Raw genomic sequence first — 21,036 nt, 5'->3', positions numbered from 1 at the left:
GCTGGGGATATTTAGACTGAAGAAGAGAAGGCTAAGAGGTGATATGATAGCCCTGTTTAAATATTGGAAGTGGTGTCAAACTAAGGATGGAGCAAGCTTGTTTTCTGCTGCTCCAGAGAATGGGACACAGAACAATGGGTGCAAGCTGCAGAAAAAGAGATTCCACCTAAACATTAGGAAGAATTTCCTAGCAGTGAGAGCTGGTTGAAAGTGGAGCTGCTCCCTTGGAGAGTGGTGGAGTCTCCTTCTTTGGACATTTTTAAACAGAGGTTGGATGGTCATCTGTTGGAAGTACTTTGACTGTGTCTTCCTGCATGGCAGAAGGGAGGTGGACTGGATGGCCCTTGTCATCTCTTCCAACTCTATGATTCTATTATTCTATTTCCACATATGAACCTGCCCAGCCTGTAACATACTCAGGAGAAGCCCTTCTCTCAGTTTCACTATCTTCACAGGTGCAAATGATAGAGAAACGAGACAAACCTTTCTTGGTGGTTGCCCAGGGCTCTGAAATTCCTTTCCTGGGAAGCTAGGAAGGCTACCTCCTTACTGTCCTTCTGTTGGCAGGCAAAGAACATGCAAAATATTTACTATGGAGTGCCTCTGAGCACCTATTTCATAAGGTTGCCATAATGGACAAAGTGTGGGACCTGGGGCTCCATGTTGCCTAGTGGTTGTTTTTGTGCCTCTCTAGCCACTCCAGTTTTGTCCCCAAACACCCAGTAAGAGAAAGTTCATCACATTTTGGTCCTCTCTTGGGTTATTTTGGGCCAGACACACACACACACACACACACTGCAACAGGGAGTGACTTGGATATCAGACTTGGATACCATGCTTTCCTCCTTCCTCTCTTACCCGATTTTAACATAGATCTCTGCAAATTTTGTAAAAATTATTGCCCAGCAAAGAGGCTCCTATTAGAAATCCCCTCCTTATTGTAAATCCTTTAATCACATAATTAATAATTAATAATAATAATAATAATAATAATAATAATAGTTTATTTATATCCCGCCCTTGAGGTCAATTGGGGTGGCTAACAACGATAAAATACAATACATTGTAGATCAAAATTCCCTCCCCCCCTTAAAAAATTATTAAATCAATTATAATTAAAACCAACTAATTAAACAACATTAACACATACACATTATTACAAGACAAAAACAAAACAGAACAAAACAAATAAAACAGTAAACTACGGTAGCATTTCCAAGGAGGACCTTGGTGACTCTCATAAGAACAGGGTTATCTATTCTGGAAAGGCCTGCCGGAAGAGATCCGTCTTGACAGCCTTTTTAAAGCTGTCTAAAGATGTCACTTGACGGATCTCGTCCGGCAGGTCGTTCCATAATCTGGGGGCGACAACAGAAAAAGTCCTCTGGGAGGGAGCCGAAAGCCTAGATCTTTGAGGCTGCAGCAAATTCCTCGCAGAGGACCGGAGTGTGCGGGGAGGATTCTATGGGAGGAGGCGGTCCCTGAGATAGTCTGGACCCAAGCCATTTAGGGCTTTAAAGGTGATAACCAACACCTTGTACTGGGCCCGGAAACTAATAGGCAGCCAGTGGAGGGACTTCAATACCAGAGTAATATGGTCCCTCCTTGATGTTCCTGACACTACTCTGGCCGCCATGTTCTGCACTAATTGCAGTTCCCGAATCAAGTACAAGGGTAGCCCCATGTAGAGCGCATTACAGAAATCTATACGTGAGGTTACCAGCGCGTGTACAACTGACTCGAGATCCCTTACTTCCAGAAAAGGGCGCAGTTGGCGTATCAGCCGAAGCTGATAACAGGCGCTCTTGACCTGATTTATCGTCATTCAGGAACTACAACAAAAGCCACCACAAACCTAGGATTCCTGGGAATGTATTGCAGTCAAATGGCAACACTCTCCTCACAAAACTCATATACAAATATAGTATTTAAAAATGATTATATTATCAAATATATGTTCCTTTAAAACAGCTTCCTGAAATCAATGCACTATATTGTTGGAAAGCAAACACCAGGGAGTTTCTTGTTGGCTTTCATTTGGTGAAACCCACAGCTGCCTGTCCTATTTTCCAGGGATTGCTTTCCCCTGGCATGCATGTGTACCTTTCAAAACTGACAGTTTTATCTCCCTTTCACCATCTTTTATCTTAGCTAAATATATCCAGTTCATGCAGACTTTAAACATAAGATCTTTCATCTAGACTCTTCAGCGCGATTCTTCTCTCCACGGCCGATCTACAGCATCCTATGGGACAGCAATATCCTTGCAACTGTCACAGGAGAAGGACAGTATATTCCCACACAAGAAAAGTTTTTAAAAATTCCCTTCGGAGAGGCTTCCAGCTCACACCTTTAAGAACACAAATGTGTCAGGCTTTCCTTTTCCTCCAAGTCCTTTACAACATTCTGAATAATTTCATACAAGAGACTTAAACTTTGGCAAACTCCCTCTGAACAAATTTCGTCAAGAAAACCTCTGATCTTAAAATGGAAATGACCTGAACATATACAACAAACAAAATAATCCACACATACATTAAATATCCTAAAGGCTCCAGATCCTGTCTGATCTTGGGAGCTAAGCAAGGTAAACTCTGCTTAGGACTTGCATAGGAGACTGTCAATGAATACCCGGTGCTATCGGCTATATTTCAGAGGAAGGAACTGGCAAAACCACCTCTGAGTATTCTTTGCAAGAAAACCCTACGAAATTCTCAAGGTAGCTATAAGTCAACAGGTGACTTGAAGCCACACACACACTCACTCTATACGTTTTTGGTAATTCTAGTCTAGAGAAACTATTTCAATCTATTTTTACTAGGACTAATGGGTGGATGGTAGTGTTCCACATTTTAGGCTCATCCACTGGGTCTCTTGACAGTGGATTGGTTCTGGATAAGAGGACTTTAAATTGTCACACTCATTCACGATAAAACTAGGTAAAGATGATATGATGGCAAGGAGACATATTTCTTCCACTGCTTTTAGTGTTCAGTGGGCCTTGCTGGGGTTTGGTTCTAGGACCCCCAATGGATACCAAAATCCATGGATGCTCAAGTCCCATTAGATACAATGCTGAAGTAAAATCCCTTATATAAAATGGCGAAATCAAGGTTTTGCTTTTTGGAATTTATATTTTTTGAATATTTTCACACCATAAAGATGGAGCAAGCTTGTTTTCTGATGCTCCAGAGACTAGAATATGGAACAACGGATGCAATGAGTGCAAGCTACAGGAAATGAGATTCCACCTTAAAATTAGGAGGAACTTTCTGCGAGTAAGGGCTGTTTGACAGTGGAAGACATTCCCTCAGAAAGTGGTGGAGTCTCCTTCCCTGGAGGTCTTTAAACAGGCTGGATGGCCATCTGTCAGGGATGCTTTGATTGAGAGTTCCTGCATGGCAGAATGGGGTTGGACTGGATGGCCCTTGGGGTCTCTTCCAACTCTATGATTCTATGGATGCTTGAATCTGTGGATAAAGAGTCTGTGGATATAGAGGGGCGACTGCTTTTATGGAGGTATCTGAACATCACTGAATACCAAAATCAGGATTATCCATGCCACAGTATTTCAGAGTTGTATGAATGATTGTGAAAACTGGATAGTGAAAGACATTGATAGGAAATGTGGTTCTTGGGGATAGTTCTACAGATACCATTGACCGGCCATGAAGACAAATAAATGAGGTTTCAGATCAAATCAAGCATAAATTCTCATTTAGCCAAGATGACTAAGCTGAGATTGAATATATCATGAGGTGATGTGACTCACTGGAACAAACAATGCTTCTTGCTAAAATAGAAGGCAGTAGAAAAAGAGGAAGAGTGCATTACAGGTGGATAAGCCTCAATCAAGGAAGCCATGGCTGCCCTGAGTTTGCAAGACCTGAGCAGCGCTGTTGGTGACCAGGACTCTTGGAGGTTTCCCATTGATAAGATCACTGTAAGTTGAAGCTGACCTGACAGCAATTAACAACATTACAACAATGCCAGTAGAGATGGCCCTCTGTATCCATGGATTCTGCATCCACAGATTCAACTATCCATGGCTTGAAAATGTCTTTTTCAAAAAATTTCAAAAAGCAAGCCTTTACTGTGACATTTTATATATGGGGAATCATTTTACTCTGCCGTTATACAGTTGGCCCTCCACATTTGCGGCTTTGACTTTTGCAGATTTGATTATCTGCTGTTTTGATTTAATATGTTCTCTCTAGGAATCTCTAGGTCCTCCAGTGCAATTCTGCCAAGGGCCCACTGTAAAATCAATTTCATGTTTAGACCTGGGTCCCATCTCCAAGAGATCTCATGTATATATACAAGTACAGTTGGCCCTCCACATTCACAGCAATGACTTTTGCAGATTATTTGGGGGTTTGATTACTATGTCCTCTCCAGGAATCTCTAGGTCCTCCAGTGCAACTCTGCCAGAGGTTGACCACAGAGTTGTGCTGGAGAACTTAGAATTTCCTAGAGAAAACACTTCTCTAGGCACTTGTAGGTCCTCCAGCATGATTCCAGCTTCTGGCAGATGTTGACCACATAATTGCACTGGAGAACCTGGAGATTCCTAGCGAGATGTTCTTGGTAAAAGAAATAGTTATTTTTTTTTAATTTGTGGTTTTTACACGTTCACGTGGGGTCCTTCATCCCTAAGCCCAGAGAACGTGGTGGGACCACCGTATATAGGGAGACTTGAGCAGCCACAGAGTTTGGTATCCATGGAGGGTCCTGAAACCAAACCCCAATATATAAGATACCAAGGACCCACTGTAGTAACCTTAATAATATTCTTCTCTCTTATTCAGAATTTGGAGCACTATCTCCAATGTGAACCTGAATCATCAAACTGCTTTTTATATATCGTGGAAAGAACAGGAGTCGTTAACCTTTTACTTAAGAGTCTTTTAATTGCTATAATTGTGCAGAAATGAGAGCTGGTTAAAAATACACTGGAAATGCTTATTTTTTGGGCTTTCCTCTGAGAACCCCAATGCTACACATATATTGATATGAACATGGGCCGTGTGTGCAACTCTCACGCCTTTCATTCAAACTGGCCAAGAGATGCTCCCAACCGAGGATGCCTCACATCCCATTCATAACTTTCCCCTTGCTTCACTAAGGATGTGGAGAGGTGATTTTGGACAGTAAAAGAAAAAAACACCAGCTCTGAATCCACCTTGACAGAGGAGTTATAAAATTCAGGTGGCAGAAAGAAGACTTGTATTAAAAGTACACAGCCACCCCTGTGTTTTTGTTCATTACCAAGACCTTATTATTGAAAGTCTTTATTACACAGATATCTCCACCTTTTCCAGTTTATCTCTGTATGGGAAGGGAAGAGAAGAGAAGAGAAGAACCAACAACTAGAAAGAAGAGGCTCAGAAAACAGTTCTCATTGCATTTCACATACAATCAGCCCTCTGTATCCACGTTTTTTTTATTCCAATTTTAATTCAAGCATCCATGGCTTGACAATATTTTTAAAATATATATAAATTCCAAAAAGCAAAGCTTGATTTTCCCATTCATATAGGAGACATCATTTTACAGTCGAGCCTCCATATCCACAGATTCTTTATCCATGGATTCAAGCATCCATGGTTTGAATATATGTGTGTGTGTGTGTGTGTGTGTGTGTGTATAAATTTCAAATAACAAACCTGGATTTTGCCATTTTACATAAGGGAGACCATTTTACTCTGCCACTGCATTTAATGGGACTTTAGCTTACAGTTGTAAACCGCTTAGACACTGCTTAGGCGGTATGAAGCAGTACATAAATGAAGCTTGTTTGTTTGTTTGTTTGACTTGAGGATCCACAGATTTTGGTATCCACGAGGGGGTCCTGGAACCAAACCCCAGCGGATAGATACCAAGGGCCAACTGTACTATGCCACTGTATTTAATGGCACTTGAGCATCCATGGATTTTGATTCCATGGATGGCATGGGGTTGCATGGCATGGCGTTCCTACATGGCAAGACGCTGGACTGGATGGCCACTGTGGTCTCTTCTAACTCTATGATTCTATTATATTTGGCAGATACCAAGGGCCATCCAGTGAGCCCCACCAGCCATTGTGGCAATGAGTTACCCTGACCACAAAGCCCACTTTCCCCATCCAACGTGATGCCACTGGCTCTGCAAGCCAAGACTCATTGCACACAACACCTTTAGTAGCCAGAGCATTGTGCTTTTCAGCAGCCTTTCAAACCCCTCAAGAACCTAACTGAATCAGAGCTCCAGGAATGCCCTCTGAGGGAGGATGCTGCCCTGGCCTGATGCCCAGGGCAGGCGGCCACTCACGGCCGGCTTCCTAAGGGCACAGATGGCCACTCTCCCTAGGGACCGTGAAGCTCTCCCTCTTATAGACACATGCTCACAAAAGAAGCCAACTTGGAGGGCTGGGAGGCTAGGTCTGTAAGAGGCTTAGTAGGGCCAGGGCATGGGTTAAGACATTGAGGATGGGGGGAAGGGGGTCTTGAGCTCTCCCAGCCGTGGCCTCTGCTTTGCAAAGCCCCAGATATAACAGGTCTTTCTGGCCCTCGGGCAACAGAGGCTGATACCAGCTGGATCCCACTTCCTGCAGATATGCACACAGGCAGAAATCGCTTCCTGGCAGTAAACAGGCCCTCTTGTCTTCTAACCACATTTTAAACGCTGTGCTGGGGAAAGAGAGAGGGGACCCACACATCTGGCCTGGCCTGGCCTGGCTGGCTTTTCCTCAAACTCTTTCCCCATTATAAGGGGCCAAGAGGTTCGTATTCCAAACAGGGGCCAGGAAAATGCACCGTTTTCTCCTCTCCAAAAGGCACAGGGGCTCAAGCAGGTCAGCCAGAGGTTGCTGGCTCCAAATCGAAATATCCTTGCCCCTATTCCCTGCTTCCAAGGTTGTTGGGCAAAAGGAGAAAGCACTTTGCACAGATGCTCCAGCATTTCACAGAAAGAAAGAAACAAGCAGGGAGAACAGCATGATCAAATTACAAAATTGAGTCCGCTTATCCGGAATTCTGAAATTGGAAATATTCCAGAAAACCAACACTTTTTCCCTGGGTGGTTGGGGCAGTGACACCTTTGCTTCCGATGGTTCAATGTACACAAACTTTGTTTCATGCACAAAATTGTTTAAAATATTATGCATAAAATTACCTTCAGGTTATGTGTATAATAAGATGTATTGTATTTTTGTGTATTATGCATTTTTGCATATACACAATCAGATATCTTGGAGATGACACCCAAGTCTAATCACAAAATTAATTTATGTTTTATAGAGAAATGAATTTTGTGGTTAGGCTTGGGTCTCATCTCCAAGATATCTGATTGTGTATATGCAAAAATTGCAAAATCCCCCCAAATCCAAAATACCTCTGATCCTAACCATTTTGGTAAAGGGAGACTCCACCAGTATTGTACATTAAGCAGGACAATTTAGCAACTTGGTATCTCAAAACAAGCTTTGGACCAGGGGAAAATGAAAGTTGGACCACAGGATGAAGTACAAATACAGATGGATCGATCATCTCTTTGCATTTTTACCAATTTAATACATGCAGCAAGAAACAGGTACCTATGAAACCATTACCACTGGAGACTTTGGAGCAGACTAATAATTCAAATGTGTATAACTGTTTCCTGATTCTCAGTCCATTCGTCTTATTAAACTTGTAGCTTTTAATCAGGGCACATGTATGAAATTTTAGTTCTGTACTTCTACCTGGCACTCCATAAAGAAGTTGGTGGTGCTGGATGGTGGTGTGCCTTTGAGTCATTTCCGACTTATAGAGACCCTAAGGAAAACCTAACTTGGTGTTTCCTTGGCAAGATCTGTTCAGAGGGGGTTTGCTTTTACCTTCCTCTGAGGCTGAGAGAGTGTGACTTGTCCAAGGCCACCCAATGGGTGTCCACAGCCAAGCATGGATTCAAAACCTGCTCTCCAGAGTTGTAGTCCAACATTCAAACCACTACACCACATTGGCTCTCAAAATAGGGTATACATTTAACACGTATTAAACAAATATCAACACATAATGCATATTAATGAATGTGTTGAAGTAGTGGAAACATTTATCAAATTTATAAATATGTATTATTAATCCCCACTTTACAGATAGGGAACTGAGGGATAGAGGGAGGGGAGCAACCAGTAAAATAAAAGCTGAACAAAAGAAACAGAGCTCACGCTCCCAATAACATCTTTCCCTAAGAGTGAAAATCATGCTCATTTATATGTGCTCATTTATTTCAGTGTGTTCCAATTTAAAATTGCCCGGGCCTACCCTTGCAACTGAGGTCAAAAATGCAAAATCAGACATAGAAATATTGAAATGGGAAATATATCCATATTGATAATATTGGAAACAATGATAAGGATATAATAATAATAATAATAGGATTTATTTATATACTGCCCAATCACTGGAAATCTGAGCGGTTTACAACTGAGGGGATAATAGACGGTTCCCTGCCCTCAGGATTACAATCTAAAAGACACGACACAAAAGGAGAAGGGAATGGTGAGGGGAGAGGGGATCAGGTCCAGCAGTTCTTCTCTCCCTCAGAGGCCTGGACCAAGGCAGATGGACCGGAGGGAGGGCTTGTCTTCTTCCAGGCAGACCTGGTGGAGCTAGCCTGCCTCTCTCTCCCTCAAGATGGAGGATGAAGGGAGGGCTCTTCTTCTTCAAGGCAGGCCTGGTGGAGCCTGGTGTATAAAAGCTTTTTTCTTTCATATATTATGTTCTATTTCTATTAATATATATGTTTTCAATTCTCACTTTGCACTACTTTATCCTAAAGTAGTTTTTACAGGTACAGTTTTATAGGTAAGGAATTAACTTTGATGGCCATCTGTCAGGGATGCTTTGATTGAGAGTTCCTGCATGGCAGGGGGCTGGACTGGATGGCCTTTGTGGTGTCTTCCAACTCTCTGATCCTAATCAAATAATGATGTGCAGAGGAATTATTCTGTATACATCTTAACTATGTACAATATTTTATTTTGTGGTACTGTTGCTTTTTTATGTATGACTTATACGATTTGTAAATACTTATAAGGAGGGCCAACTGTATAAATAAGATGACTACACCATAAGGATTTCCTGTTAAGAACATGTCTATATGTATTATACAGCTATAGTACTTCTATTCCACTTTGAACTGCCATGGTTCCATCCTACACAATCCTGTGATTTACAGTTTGGTGCACCTGCTAAGACCTCTTTTTAGTGCTTTATTCAGGGGGAGTGCACTCCAGCGGGAATTCTCAAACACTGGTCCTACAAGTGTTTTACACATCAACATCCAGAACAACAAGCCAGGTTGGCCAATGCTCAGGGATGCTATGGGTTGAATTTCAAAATATTGTTAACTGGGGCTGGCTACAGAGAGCCAGTGTAGCCTAGTGGTTTGAGCACTGGACTACAACTCTGGAGACCAGGGTTTGATTCCCAGCTTGACCACTGGAAACAATGTCTGTGTATGGTTGTTTATGAATAGGTGTGCCATAAATTATTTTGGGAGGAGACGGTTGGATAAAATGGAAGTCCCTTTAAGATGTGATAAAAATATATTAAAAAAAAATAGTTTGTAAATGTGAGGAACACCAGGTGTCAAGCTAGTTGTTAGTAAGGATAATCCTAAGGAGTCGGGAAATGCAGACGGTTGTGGGTTGAGGATATCAACAAGTGTATGTTGACAGAAGTCAGAACTTTGGTTGGATAGATTGTAAATACCTGCAACAGGAAGATAAAACCTCCAAAGACTTGGAAGAAGTCAATTGTGGGTCGGTACCTCATTTTAGGTGGTCGTGTCCTTGTTGCCAAATACTGCATACTGGGTGGTGCGTCGGCACTCCTGACTGCTTATGCAAGTTACTGTTGAGGTCAAGCATCGCAGACATGCTAATGTTTGGCACATCTGTTTGTGGCTAGTTTTTTTGTTTGTTTTTTTTGTCACGCACACCTGCAGTACACAGAGGATATCCAACAACCCATTGAACAAGGATGTTCAAAAGCCCCATATATGTGCAAAGAGAAAGTACTTTGGCTATGACCGTTAAAGCCTTGTAAAACTTAGGTCCCACTAACAAGCCATGATCTAAGAACAAGAGAAGTAATAGTGCAACGGTACTCGGCTGTGGTCAGCAGGAGGCCCACCGGAAATTGTGTAGCGTTTCTGGGCCCCACAATTCAAAAAGGACATTTGAAAAACTGGAGCCATGTGTTCCTCAAAGGAGGGTGACTAAAATGGTGAAGGGTCGGAAAACCATGAAGCCCTAGAGGAATGCCTTAGGAGCTGGTGATATTTAGAACTGAAGAAAGAAAAGGCTAGAGGTGATATGAATAGCCCGTTTAAATATTGGAAGTTAGTGTCAAACTAAGGATGGAGCAAGCTTGTTTTTCCTGGCTGCTCAGAGATGGGACACAGAACAATGGGTGCAACTGCAGAAAAGAGATTCCAACTAAACATTAGGAAGAATTTCCTAGCAGTGAAAGCTGGTTGAAAGTGGAGCTGCTCCCTTGGAGAGTGGTGGGTCCTTCCTTCTTTGGACGTTTTTAAACAGAGGATGAGGGTCATCTGTTGGGAAGTACGTTGACTGTTGTCTTCCCTGCACTGGGGCAGAAGGGAGTGACTGGATGGCCCTTGTCATCTCTTCCAAATTATGATTCTATTATTCTATTTCCACAGGAACCTGCCCACCTGTTAAGCATACTCAGGAGAAGCCCTTCTCTCTCAGTTTGTCACTATCTTCACAGGGTGGCAAAATGATAGAGAAACGAGACAAACCTTCTTGTGTTGCCCAGGGCTCTGAAAATTCCTTTCCATGGGAAGCAGGAAGGCTACTCCTTACGTCCTTCTGGGCAAGGCAAAGAACAGCAAAATATTTACTATAGGGTGACATCTGAGCACCTATTTCAAAAGTGCCATAATGGAAAAAGTGTTGGACTGGGCTCATGTTGCCTATGGTTTTTTTGTGCCTCTCTAGAACCATCCAGTTTGTCCCCAAACACCCAGTAAGAAATTCATCACATTTGTCCCTTTGGTTATTTGGGCAACACACACACACACACAACACAACTGCAACAGGGAGGACTTGGATATCAGACTGGATACCATGCTTCCTCTTCCTCTATACCAGATTTAACATAGATCTCTGCAATTTTGTAAAAAATTATTGCCCAGCAAAGAAGGATCCTATTAGAATCCACCTTATGTAAAATCCTTTAAATCACATAATTATTATTAATTATTATAATAATAATAATAATATAAAATAAAATAGTTTAATTATATACCACCCCTGATCAATGGGGCGGCTACAACATAAAAACAATAAATGTAGATCAACATTCCTACCCCACCTTAAAAAAAATATTAAATCAATTATAATAAAAACAACTAAATTAAACAACATAAACATACACATTATTAAAACAAAAACAAAACAGAACAAAACACAATAAAACATAAATACGGTAAGCATTCCAAGGAGGACCTTGTGACTCATAAGAACAGGGTTTATATTCGAAAGGCCTGCGGAAAGAGATCCGTTTACAGCCTATTTAAAAGCTGTCTAAAAGATGTCACTGAAGGATCTCGTCCGGCAGGTCGTTCATAATCTGGGGCGACAACAGAAAAAGTCTCTGGGAGGAGAGAAACTAGATCTTTGAAGGCTCAGCAATTCCTCCCAGAGGACCGGAGTGTGCGGGGAGATTCTATAGGAGGAGGTGTACTGAGATAGTCTGACCCCAAGCCATTTAGGGCTTTAAAGGTGATAACAACACCTTGTACTGGGCCCGAACTAATGAGCATCCAGTGAGGGACTTCAATACCAGAGTAATATGGTCCCTCCTTGATGTTCCTGACACTACTCTGGCCGCCATGTTCTGCACTAATCGAAGTTCCCGAATCAAGTACAAAGGGTAGCCCCTGTACAGCGCATTACAGAAATCTATACGTGAGGTTACAGCGCGTGTACAACTGTCTCGAGATCCCTTACTTCCAGAAAGGGCGCAGTTGGCGTATCAGCCGAAGCTGATAACAGGCGCTCTGACCCTGATTTATCGTCATTCAGGAACACAACAAAAGCCACCACAAACCTAGGATTCCTGGGGATTATTGCAGTCAAATGGCAACACTCTCCCACAAAACCATATACAAATATAGTATTGAAAAATGATTATATGATCAAATATATGTTCCTGTAAAACAGCTTCCTGAAATCAGGCACTATATTGTTGGAAAGCAAACAACCCAGGGAGTTTTTGTTGGCTTTCATTTGGTGAAACCCACAGCGCCTGTCCTATTTTCCAGGGATTGCTTTCCCCCTGGCATGCATGTGTACCTTCAAAACTGACAGTTTTATTCCCCTTTCACCATCTTTATCTTAGCTAAATATATCATTCAGGCAGACTTAAAACATAAGATTTTTCATCTAACTCTTCAGCGCGATTCTCTATCCACGGCCGACTACAAAGCATCCATGGGACAGCAATACCTTGCAACTCACAGGAGAAGGACAGTAACCCACAAGAGAAAAGTTTTTTAAAAATCCGCGGAGAGGCTTCAGCTCACACCTTTAGAACACAAAATGGGTGTCAGGCTTTTCCTTGTCCTCCAATCCTTACAACATTGAATAATTTCCATACAAAGAGACTTAAAACTTTGGCAAACTCCCTCTGACACAAATTTCGTCAAGAAAACTCTGATCTTAAAATGGAAAAGACTGACAAACAACAAACAAAATATCCAACAACACATAAATACCTAAGGCTCCAGATCTGTCTGATCTTGGGAGCCTAAGCAAGGGTAACCTGCTTAGGACTGCATAGGAGACTGTCAATGATACCCAGGTGCTATCGGCTATATTCAGAGGAAGGAACTGCAAAACCACCTCTGAGTATCTTGCAAGAAACCCCTACGAAATTCTCAAGGTAACTATAAGTCAACAGGTGACTTGAAGCCACACACACACTCACTCTATAACATTTTGTAATTCTAGTCTAGAGAAACTATTTCAATCTATTTTTACTAGACTAATGGGTGGATGGTAAGTGTTCCACTTTTTAGGTCTACATCAACTGGGTCTCTTGACATGGATTGGTTCCTGGAAAAGAGGACTTTAAATTGTCACACTCCATTCACGATAAAACTAGTAAAGATGAATATGGCAGGAGACATATTTTCTTCCACTGGCTTTTAGTGTTCAGGGGCCTTGCTGGGGTTTGGTTCAGGACCCCCAATGGATACCAAATCCATGGATGCTCAAGTCCCATAAGATACAATGCTGAAGTAAAATCCTTAAAAAATGGCAAAATCAAGGTTTTGCTTTGGAATTAATATTTTTTGAATATTTTCACACCATAAGATGGAGCAAGCTTGTTTTCTGATGCCCAGAGACTAGAATATGGAACAACGGATGCAATGAGTGCAAGTACAGGAAATGAGATTCCACTTAACATTAGGAGGGAACTTTGCTGCGAGTAAGGGCTTTTTTGACAGTGGAATACATCCCTCAGAGAGTGTGGAGTCTCCTTCCCTGGAGGAGCTTTAAAACAGGCTGGATGGCCATCTGTCAGGATGCTTTGATTGAGAGCCTGCATGGCAGAATGGGGTTGGACTGGATGGCGCCTTGGGATCTCTCAACTCTATATTTCTAGGATGCTTGAATCGTGGATAAAGACGTTGTGGATATAGAGGGGCGACTGATTTTATTGAGGTATCTGAACATCACTGAATACCAAAATCAAGGATTACCATGCCACAGTATTTCAGAGTGTATGAATGATTGTGAAAAATGGATAGTGAAAGACGTTGATAGGAAAGGGTTCTTGGGGATAGTTCTACAGATACCATTGAAACCGGCATGAAGACAAATAAATGAGGTTTCAGATCAAATCAAGCTATAATACTCATTTAGCCAAGATGACTAAGCTGAGATTGAATATATCATGAGGTGATTGGACGCACGGAAACAAACAATGCTTCTTGCTAAATAGGAAGGCAGTAGAAAAAGAGGAAGACCATTATCAGGTGGATAAGCCTCAATCAGAAGCCATGGCTGCCCTGAGTTTGCAAGACCTAGCAGGCTTTTGGGTGACAGGACTCTTGGAGTTTCCCATTGATAAATCACTTAATTGAAGCGGACCTGACAGCAATTAACACATTACAAACATGCCAGTAGAGACGCCCTCTGTATCATGGATCTGCATCCACAGATTCAACTATCCATGGCTTGAAAATGTCTTTTCAAAATTTCAAAAGCAAGCCTTTACTGTGACTTTTATAATATGGGGAATCATTTACACCGACTCTGCCTGTTTAACAGTTGGCCCTCCACATTTGCGGCTTTGACTTTTGCAGATTTGATTACGCTGTTTTGATTTAATTTGTCTCTCTAGGATTCTAGGTCCTCAGTGCAATTCTGCCAAGGGCCCACTGTAAAATCAATTTCAGTTTTAGACCTGGGTCCATCCCAAAGAGACTCATGTATAGATACAGTACAGTTGGCCCTCCACATTCACAAGCAATGACTTGTGCAGATTATTTGGGGTTTGATTACAATGTCCTCTCCAGGAATCTCTAGGTCCTCCATGCAACTCTGCCAGAGGTTGACCAACAGATTTGTGCTGGAGAACTTAGATTGCCTAGAGAAAACACTGCTGCTAGGCACGTGTAGGTCCTCCAGCAGGATTCCAGCTTCTGGCAGATGTTGACCACATAATTGCACTGGAGGACCTGGAGATTCCTTGCGAGAATGTTCTAGGTAAAAGGAATAGTAATTTTTTTTAATTTGTGGTTTTTCCACGTCACGTGGGGCCTTCACTCCCTAAGCCCAGAGAACGTGGTGGGACCACCGTATATAGGGAGAACTGAGCAGCCACAGAGTTTGGTATCCCTATGGAGGGTCCTGAAACCAAACCCCAATATATAAGATAACAAGAACCCACTGTAGTAACCTTAATAATATTCTTCTCTCTATTCAGAAGTTGGAGCACTTATCCAATGTGAACCTGAATCATCAAACTGGCTTTTTATATATCGTGGAAAGAACAGGAGTCGTTACCTTTTCTTAAGAGTCTTTTAATTGCAAAAAATCACAGAATATAGGATGGGTGACACAGGACTGAAGAAACTAGTGTGAAAGGATCTAGAGCCAAGTAGACACAAGTGACATGAGTGAACAGTGTGATGCGGACAAAAAAGGCCAATGCTAAGTTTAGCTGCATCAATAGAAGTATAGTGTCAGATCAAGAGAAGTAAAGTGCCATGTATCGCTCTGGTCAGGCCACCTGAATATGGTTCCAGTTCTGGCACCAAATTCCAGAAAGGACATTGAGAAACTGGAGCAGTGTCCAAAGGAGGGCACAAAAATGTGAAGGGTCTGGAAAACCATGCCTATGAGGAACGACTAGGGAGCTGGGATTTTAGCCTGGAGAAAGAAGGTTAAGAGGTGATAATGATGCCCTGTTTAAATATTGAAGGATGTCATATTGAAGAGAGCAAGCTTGTTTTCTGCTGCCCAGAGAAAGGACCGAACAATGGATGCAAGCTACAGGAAAAGAGATTCCACCTAACATTAGGAGAATCCTGACAGTAGGGCTGTTCGACAAGTGGATCACCCTTCCGGAGGGTGATAGAGTCCTCCTCCTTGGAGGTCTTAAACGAGGCTGGATGCCATCTTGTGGGATGCTTTGATTTGGATTTCCTGCATGGCAGATGGGGTTTGGACTGGATGGCCCTAGTGGTCTCCAACCTATGATCTATGATTCTATATAATTGTGCAGAAATGAGAGCTGGTTAAAAATACACGGAAATGCTTATTTTTGGGCTTTCTCTGAGAACCCCAATGCTACACATATATTGATATGAACATGGGCCGGTGTGCAACCTCACGCCTTTCATTCAAACTGGCCAAGAGATGTCCAACCGAGGATGCCTCACATCCCATTCATAACTTTCCCCTTGCTTCACTAAGATGTGGAAGGTGATTTTGGACAGTAAAAGAAAAAAAAACACCAGCTCTGAATCCACCTTGAAGAGGAGTTATAAAATTCAGGTGCAAGAAAGAAGACTTGTATTAAAAGTACACAGCCACCTCTGGTTTTTGTCATTACCAAGACCTTATTATTGAAAGTCTTTATTACAACAGATATCTCCACTTTTCCAGTTTATCTCTGTATAGGAAGGAAGAGAAGAGAAGAGAAGAACCAAACAAAGAAAAGAAGAGGCTCAGAAAACATTCTCATTGCATTATCACACAACAATCAGCCTCTGTATCCACGTTTTTTTATTCCAATTTAATTCAAGCATCCATGCTTGACAAATTTTTAAAATATATTAAATCAAAAAGCAAGCTGATTTCCCATTCATATAGGAGACATCATTTTAAGTCGAGCCTCCATATCCACAGATCTTTATCCATGGATTCAAGCATCCATGGTTTTAAATGGGGTGTGTGTGTGTGTGTGTGTGTGTGTGGTTAAATTTCAAAAAACAAACCTGGATTTTGCCATTTACATAAGGGAGACCATTTTACTCTGCCACTGCATTTAATGGGACTTTAGCTACAGTGTAAACCGCTTGACACTGCTTAGCGGTATGAAGCAGTACATAAATGAAGCTTGTTTGTTGTTTGACTGAGGATCCACAGATTTTGGTATCCACGAGGGGGTCTGGAACCAAACCCCAGCGGATAGATACCAAGGGCAAACTGTACTATGCACTGTATTTAATGGCACTTGAGCATCCATGGATTTTGATTCCATGAGGCATGGGGTTGCATGGCATGGCGTTCTACATGCAAGAGCTGGACTGGATGGCCACTGTGGTCTCTTCTAACTCTATGATTCTATTATATTTGGCAGATACCAAGGGCCAATCCATGGCCCCACCAACCATTGTGGCATGAGTTACCCTGACACAAAGCCCACTTTCCCATCCAACGTGATGCCACTGGCTCTGCAAGCCAAGACTCATTGCACACAACACCTTTAGTAGCCAGAGCATTGGCTTTTCAGCAGCCTTTCAACCCCTCAAGAACCTAACTGAATCAGAACTCCAGGAATGCCCTCTGAGGGAGGATGCTGCCCTGGCCTGATGCCCAGGGCAGGCGGCACTCACGGCCGCTTCCTAAGGGACAGATGGCCACTCTCCCTAGGACCGTGAAGCTCTCCCTCTTATAACACATCTCACAAAAGAAGCCAACTTGGAGGCTGGAGCTAGGTCGGTAAGAGGCTTAGTAGGGCCGAGGGCATGGGTTAAGACATGGAGGATGGGGGGAAGGGGGCTTGAGCTCTCCAGCCGTGGCCTCTGCTTTGCAAAAGCCCCAGATATAACAGGTCTTTCTGGCCCTCGGGCAACAGAGGCTGATACAGCTGGATCCCACTTCCTGCAGATATGCACACAGGCAAAATCGCTTCCTGCAGTAAAACAGGCCCTCTTGTCTTCTAACCACATTTTAAACGCTGTGCTGGGGAAGAGAGAGGGGACCACCACTCTGGCCGCCTGGCCTGGCTGGCTTTGTGGCCTTCTCCTCAAACCTTTCCCTTCATAATAGGGGCCAAGAGGTTCGTATTCCAAACAGGGGCCGAAAATGCACCGTTTTCTCTCTCTCCAAAGGCACAGGGCTCAAGCAGGTCCAGCAGAGGTTGCTGGCTCCAAATCGAAATATCCTTGCCCCTATTCCTGCTTCCAAGGTTGTTGGCAAAAGGGAGAAACACTTTGCACAGATGCTCCAGCATTTCACAGAAAGAAAGAAACAAGCAGGGAGGACAGCATGATCAAATTACCAAATTGAGTCCGCTTATCCGGAATTCTGAAATTGGAAATATTCCAGAAAACCAACACTTTTTCCTGGGTGGTTGGGGCAGTGACACCTTTGCTTCCGATGGTTCAATGTACACAAACTTTGTTTCATGCACAAAATGTTTTAAAATATTAGCATAAAATTACCTTCAGGTTATGTGTATAATAAGATGTATTGTATTTTTGTGTATTATGCATTTTTGCATATACACAATCAGATATCTTGGAGATGACACCAAGTCTAATCACAAAATTAATTTATGTTTTATAGAGAAATGAATTTGTGGTTAGGCTTGGGTCTCATCCCAAGATACAGTATCTGATTGTGTATATGCAAAATTGCAAAAATCCCCCCAAATCCAAAATACCTTGATCCTAACCATTTTGGTAAAGGGAGACTCCACCAGTATTGTACATTAAGCAGGACAATTTAGCAACTTGGTATCTCAAAACAAGCTTGGACCAGGGGAAAATGAAAGTTGGACCACAGGATGAAGTACAAATACAGATGGATTGATCATCTCTCTGCATTTTATCAATTTAATAATAGCAGCAAGAAACAGGTACCTATGAAACCATTACCCTGGAGACTTTGGAGCAGACTAATAATTCAAATGTGTATAACTGTTTCCTGATTCTCAGTCCATTGTCTTATTAAACTGTAGCTTTTAATCAGGGCACATGTATGAAATTTAGTTCTGTACTTCTACCTGGCACTCCATAAAGAAGGTGGTGGTGCTGGATGGTGGTGTGCCTTTGAGTCATTTCCGACTTATAGAGACCCTAAGGAAAAACCTAACTTGGTGTTTTCCGGCAAGATCTGTTCAGAGGGGGTTTGCTTTTACCTTCCTCTGAGGCTGAGAGAGTGACTTGTCCAAGGCACCCAATGGGTGTCCACAGCCAAGCAGGATTCAAAACTGCTCTCCAGAGTTGTAGTCCAACATTCAAAACACACTACACCACATTGACTCCAAAATAGGGTATACATTTAACACGTATTAAACAAATATCAACACATAATGCATATTAATGAATGTGTTGAAGTAGCGGAAACATTTATCAAATTTAAATATGTATATAATCCCCACTTTACAGATAGGGAACTGAGGATAGAGGGAGGGGAGCAACCAAAAATAAAAGCTGAACAAAAAGAAACAGAGCTCACGTCCCAATAACATCTTTCCCTAAGAGTGAAAATCATGCCATTTATATGTGCTCATTTATTTCATGTGTTCCAATTTAAAATTGCCCGGGCCTACCCTTGCAACTGAGGTCAAAAATGCAAAATCAGACATAGAAATATTGAAATGGAAATATATCCATATTGATAATATTGGAAACAATGATAAGGATATAATAATAATAATAGGATTTATTTATACTCGCCCATCACTGGGAATCTGAGCGGTTACAAACGAGGGGATAATAGACGGTTCCCTGCCCTCAGGATTACAATCTAAAAGACACAACACAAAAGGAGAAGGGAATGGTGAGGGGAGAGGGATCAGGTCCAGCAGTTCTTCTCTCCCTCAGAGGCCTGGACCAAGGCAGATGGACCGGAGGGAGGCTTGTCTTCTTCCAGGCAGACCTGGTGGAGCTAGCTGCCTCTCTCTCCCTCAAGATGGAGGATGAAGGGAGGGCTCTTCTTCTTCAAGGCAGGCCTGGTGGAGCCTGGTGTAAAAAAGCTTTTTTCTTCATATATTATGTTTTTTCTATTAATATATATGTTTTCAATTCTCACTTTGCACTACTTTATCCTAAAGTAGTTTTTACAGGTACAGTTTTATAGGTAAGGAATTAACTTTGATGGCCATCTTCAGGATGCTTGATTGAGAGTTCCGCATGGGCGGGGCTGGACTGGATGGCCTTTGTGGTGTCTTCCAACCTCTGATCCTAATCAAATAATGATGTGCAGAGAGAATTATTCTGTATACATCTTAACTACTTATGTACAATATTTTATTTTGTGGTACGTTGCTTTTTTATGTATGACTTATACGATTGTAAATACTTAATAAAAAGATATATGTTCCAAACTGCCAGTAGCCATCCCTATAAAGTCAACCAAGGAACTACATGACTAGGGTTTAGCATGGAGGGAATATAATATTTAAAAAAAACAAAAAACAGAAGTGCAGGTCCTGTTTGCAACCACCGTATGTCTATTTTATCTCCTCCTTCTCCATTTCTTCCTACATGGGATGCTTTCAGACAGACAGCTTCTAGCACTAATAAATCATTTAGGGAAAGCTAAAGCAGAACCTGAACTAACTTGGTTCATTATTTGGGGTACAGTAGTCCAAAACGAATAACTCTCCAATTTTGGGTCATCCAGGCCCAAAAGGGAGCTTATGCCTCCATCCTCACCCCACAGTCTCTCTCTCCAATTTTGTTTTCAATGTAGCCTGGAAATAATTTTATCTCTACTTGAAAGATAATTTTTTAAAAGAGGGATAAAAATGCACAGTTTATAAGGTTAGCGCATATGTGCTGAGCTTTGGCAGGTTCACTGGCCATGTCAAGACTGCAGATCTTTAAAAAGACGGAAAGGAGTGCTTGGGGCAACTACACTTGCCCAGACCTCATTACTCCTTCTGCGGTTCTCAAAATCGTTGAGACTTTCATGGTGGTGGAGTAGCACTGGGAAAGACGGGGCAACACAGGGGGTCCCTGTTATCTGCTGGGTTTGGTTCCAGGACCCACCATGGATAACAAAATCCATGGAGCTCAACTCCCATTCAATCCAATGAAACAAAATGGTGTCTCTTATACAAAATGGAACATCAAGGTTGCCAATTTATGCCTTTTCTGAATATTTCAAGCCATGGAGGCTTGAATCTGTGGATAAAAAATCCATGCATAAGGAGGGCCAACTGTATAAATAAGATGACTACACCATAAGGATTTCCTGTTAAGAACTTCTATATGTATTATACAGCTATAGTACTTCTATCCACTTTGGACTGCCATGGTTCCATCCTACACAATCCGTGATTTACAGTTTGGTGCACCTGCTAAGACCTCTTTTTAGTGCTTTTATTCAGGGGGAGTGCACTCCAGCGGGAATCTCAACACTGGTCCTACAAGTGTTTTACACATCAACATCCAGAACAACAAAGCCAGGTGGCCAATGCTCAGGGATGCTATGGGTTGAATTTCAAAATATTGTTAACTGGGGCTGGCGACAGAAGCCACAGTGTAGCCGAGTGGTTTGACACGGACTAC

The 21,036-nt window shown here is 42.2% G+C and overlaps 1 protein-coding gene across 2 annotated transcripts in view; it reads right to left on the bottom strand.

Annotated features, from left to right (window-relative positions):
* Positions 1 to 21,036, bottom strand: part of NOL4L (nucleolar protein 4 like) — a 203,580-nt gene that overhangs the window by 129,763 nt on the left and 52,781 nt on the right. The gene's annotated exons all lie outside the window — the stretch shown is intronic.

Source organism: Sceloporus undulatus, chromosome 4 (assembly GCF_019175285.1).
Source record: "Sceloporus undulatus isolate JIND9_A2432 ecotype Alabama chromosome 4, SceUnd_v1.1, whole genome shotgun sequence".
NCBI classification, from domain to species: Eukaryota; Metazoa; Chordata; class Lepidosauria; order Squamata; family Phrynosomatidae; genus Sceloporus; species Sceloporus undulatus.
The sequence above is the reverse complement of the archived record's forward strand: the minus strand, read 5'-3'. Positions and strand labels throughout refer to the sequence as shown.